Consider the following 4955-nt stretch of genomic DNA (forward strand, 5'->3'; position numbering starts at 1 on the left):
AAATACTCCTCTACAAATAGCATGATTTGGTTAATATTGCTGTGTAAAATTGTATAAAGTTCTAGCTTCCAAATATGAGACAGAACATGGGTCCTTTGTGTGTCTGGCTTTGACTTCGTTTATTTAACATATTTTTAGATCGATCCATTTCTTTGCAAATAACGTAACAGTCTTCTTAATGGATAAGTACATTCCACTTATGTATATATGACACACTTTTGCCAGCCATCCCTTCGCCAAAGGGCATCTGGGCTGTTTCCATAACTTGGCTACAGTGAAGAGTGCAGTAGTGAACATGGTTGTGAAAGTGATTTTACTGTCCTTTTGGAAGAATTCATCACTATCTTTCTGGGAGCAATCCTCTAGCCAGTTTTCCAGAATAAGCATATCCCTCCCTTCATCTCCATCACAACGTATTGCAAGTCCTCAAAAACACACTACCCCATACAGGTTTCAATAAGCTAAAATCACACTGTACCCATATTCTTTCAATACATTTTTAATAATTACATATAATGTAGTGAGAACCTTCTATGAACTTTCCTAATGTGGGAATGAGGGACATAACAACAGAGTAAAAGTAAGAAATATGTAATTTAATTAGTTATCATATTTAAAATATTTTTCAGCTCTAACTAATAGCCTCACTTACTATTATTTTAATCTTTATTTGATTACTTCATCTAGCCCCTAAATTATAACAGGTGAGTTAAATACAAAGGCAAAAAGTGTGGTTTGATTTTGACACTCATGTGTGAGGATGCACAATATGGGCAAAGAGATGGATTGGAATTAATAGCAATTATCCATTTTGTTAAAGTAGAGATGGTTTTCCCAAACTGATTCTCACAATTCATATTCCATTCAACAAAAAGAAACGTGTAACAATTACCTTTGTTTTCCTCCTTATTAACTTTTGTTTCCATTATATTTTTAATGAAGGATGATTTCATAAATCTACTTTAGATGCGAAAATATTTTAATATATTTCTAACTGTATGCATTGATCTATACATACACACATATATTACAGAGGTTACAATCATAATTTATAACTTCTGTAACTATACAATTTACTAAATTATTAAAAACATTGACGGCTCATGCCTGGAATCAGGATTACTCAGGAGACTGAGATCTGACGATCTTGGTTTGAAGCCATCCTGGGCAGGAAAGTCCATGAGCCTCTTATCTCCAAACAACCAACAGAAAATCAGAATTGGAACTGTGGCTCCAAGTATTAGAGTGGTAGCCTTGAGAGAAAAAGCTCATGGACAACACCCAGGCTCTTAGTTCAAGAACTACAATCTACCCCCAAAAATCTATTTAATTTACACCTGTGTAAGTAGAGTATTTCCATCACCCAAATGCACATCCATGCTCATTTGCAAGGTAACTCTGTTTTGTCTGAAGTACGACTAAACATTATCACTAAAGAAGCATTGGAACGTGGGTTCATTTTATCTCTCTAATGGATTTTTCTCCACTCAAATACTCAAGTGTTACAATTGTTCTAATTATTTAAAATCATAGCTTTTTTCTTTCATAGTCCTAATATTAGAGTTTGAATTGAGTGTTTTGTCCCCTAAATGTGTGTTCTTACCACTTTGTCATGCCCCCAGCCCTAAGTTATCCTGATTATTTTTCAGCTAGAAACTGGCTTCCTACTGGTGTATGAACACCCCTCAGTCCACTTGATGTTATTCTTCCTGGAATTTAGAACAACAGGTGCATAGCATTGTGTACAGAACTTTCTGTTCAGTCTGGGCTTTTGCCACTATCCTCACAACATTGCACTCCCATGTAGTCACGAATTTCATAAGCTTGTCATAGCTGATTTTTTTTAATCTTTCATTTCCTGCAGGTTCTTGAGTACTGAATTAATTTGTTTTTTCTTGGGTTGTTTGTTTCATTTGAATCTATGTGTTGAGTTGTTCCTCACTTTTCCTTTTGTTTCTTTCCCTCAAGTTCTTATCTAAAGTGCTGAGAAACCAATTCTTCTTTCTCAAGATAGGGTGAACATTATTTATTCCAAAGCAATTTCCGTATCTATGAATGGTATACACATGCTAAGCGCTGAGAAGGGTGTTTTTATTTTCACGGCAGTCTTTGGCATACACAGACAGATCATGAAATATATGAAGAAAATAAAACTACAGATGAATGCCAGGAGGAGAATAAGCTATTATTAATTGTTTGACAGATGTTTCTCTTCTAGTGAAAGAAATATATTACTTGATGCAGGATTTCACAAAATCATATTGCTAGGAGGAACCTAAACAATCATCTAATAGTATAAACTTGAGAGTGATGAATTGACTTCCTGAATAATTTACTTTTGGGTCAAATAAAAGCAGGCTTCCAAAAAGAGAGTAGATTTTAGAGAAACATGATGAATTTTATGTAAATAGGTCCTTAGCTGATTTTGTTAATTTGTGAACTAATACAGGGAAATTAAGTACAGCAAGATAAAAAAATAAAAACTTCACATTGAAATACTCATTTGTGTTTGTGTATGTGTGCATGCATGTGCGAGTACACACACGCACATGTGCATGTGCTCATGCATGCATTCATCATTCTTGAGGCTTGATAGTGCCATGGAAACTATTCCTCAGCTTCTGTGCCCAAGGATAGTAGTCTACCACTTCAGCCTCTGCTACAATTCTGGTTTGTTTTTTTTGAGATAATCGCTTGTATTTTCATGATTGAACAGTGGTCTTCAGATCTGAGACTCCCGAGTAGCTAGCTCTGCTTATTCAGCCTCTGAGTAGGTAGTTAAAATTCTGGCTGTCCTCTATGCTTCACTGCTCTTTTATACTTTTCCTGAGGTATTCACAAGCCTAAGTCATATATATGTCTAGTTGCTTTAAAATATTCTTATTGCTTGGAAACAGGGGATCCCATGTGTACTCTTAACTATTTTGGAGGCTTGAGAATAGAACGCAAACCAAAAGTTTGGTGGACTTACTTCTCAATCTATAGCTGGGTGAATTGGATAATTTCTACCAACCTGCACTATCTAGAGACTAAGATTGGAAGGACTGTGGATCCAGGTCAGTCAAGGTAGCAAGCTAGACAAGTTGGTGTGCAACTCTGATGCCATTTATGATAGGAAGGCTAAAAGGACAGATGAGATGCATGCTCTTGTGGAAAGGGAACCCCGGCCTGCAAGAACAATATACCCCAAGTTGAAATCCCCACATTTTCCCACAACCAAAATAAGTATATACATTAACCTCCAAAAACTTAATACAATCTGTTCTTTTCTCTAATATCAGTTTATCTGATTATCATATGATGTGACAAAATAATTTCATTAAACTTTTGATAATTTAAAATGACCTAGAAAATTCTTTCTCACTTATTAAGTGCAGATGAATGGCAAATTGCCTCATTTCTTACATATTTGACTACCACTATAAGATCATCTTATGATTATTATTAATAGTAATATATTCTGATTTATTACTTTACTTTGTAACAGTTTTTAAACTTTTTGCTTTTCTGCTGAGGTTGAAGTATTTAAATAGTATCATCAAAGTATATTCCTTGGGTATTTAGGGAAGTTTTTTACAAAAATTTTAACCAATGGCTTCTAAGAATTCTTAATTGGTATATATATTTTTTGGTTTATTTTTAATTTAAATTTAAATTCATTGTAATGGTAAGGTACACAGGGGTTAAAGTTACATAAATGAGGTAATGAATACATTTCTTAGGGAAGGAACATTGTTATATCTTCCATCGATATTTTTGTACACTCAAAACAAGAACTACTGATGCTTTTGCTGTTGCTATTGATCAATGGGTACTTTTGCTTACTTTGTTCATGCATTTTTTATTATAAAATTGATATACAGAGCTTTTCCACTTAATTAAGTCAACTAAAGAGTACACTTCATTTTCTTTTCTTTTTGGAGGGGGGGGGATTCGGTTGTGGAGCCTGAACTCTGGGCCTGGGCCCCGTTCCTCAGCTCTTCAGCTCAAGGCTAGTGCTCTGCCACTTGAACCACAGCACCACATCCAGCTTTTTCCTTTTTGTTTATATGGTGCTGAGGAATCGGACCCAGGGCTTCGTGCATGGAAGGCAATCGCTCTTCCACTGAGCTACTGTCTCAGCCCCTACTTTTCTAATTTTCAAATTTTGATCTTAAATGTTTCCTTTTGTTTCTTTAGGGTAATTCTTTTGTCAGAGTTGTAGGATCAGTTAATATAATTTTGCATGATTTCTACACATGTAAATTATTCAGTCACATATATTTTGCTTTTAAAATATGTAACATGTGGCTATTTGAAATTATTTTCTTAATTTTTATATGGTTAGTGAATTTAAATACATTTATTTTCTTATATTTATAAACATATTTGTCCAGGTAACAAATATTTACTGTATTTTCAAGAAGCACTTACTTTATTAAGAAAGCTTTCATTACCTGATCACTTTTTGGAAATATTTGTATTTGAATTTAAAAAAAAGTTTGAGCTCGGCATGGTGATTTGTTGCATCCATTTTCTAGCTATGGTGGGAATTGTAAATAGGGTTTGTAATTCGGGAGAGACTGGGAAACTTTGAGACCTTATTATAAATCTATTCAGAGTGAACTGATTAGAGATGTAGCCATCGCTAGTGTTATATAGAGCACCTCACTATCACATTCTAAATCTTGAGTTAAAACACCAGTAACATCAATCTTTTGTCAAAATAAAAGGACACTTGTTTCAAAATGATTATTATTTAAAACTTATTTGCAAAGGTTCTCATGTCTTCTATTAATTTACGATTTACTTAATCTATTAAAATCCAAGTATATTGTGACTATTTTATTTCTACTAAACTTTTAAATAGTATGAGCAATATTATGATTTCATATATTAACATACTTTTTACTGTTTGTGATAATTTCCTCCGTTTAATATAATAAAATCAATATTCCAAATGTGTGTATGTGGTG

This window comes from Dipodomys spectabilis, unplaced genomic scaffold (assembly GCF_019054845.1).
Source record: "Dipodomys spectabilis isolate Male_0828 unplaced genomic scaffold, ASM1905484v1 ptg000022l, whole genome shotgun sequence".
NCBI classification, from domain to species: domain Eukaryota; kingdom Metazoa; phylum Chordata; class Mammalia; order Rodentia; family Heteromyidae; genus Dipodomys; species Dipodomys spectabilis.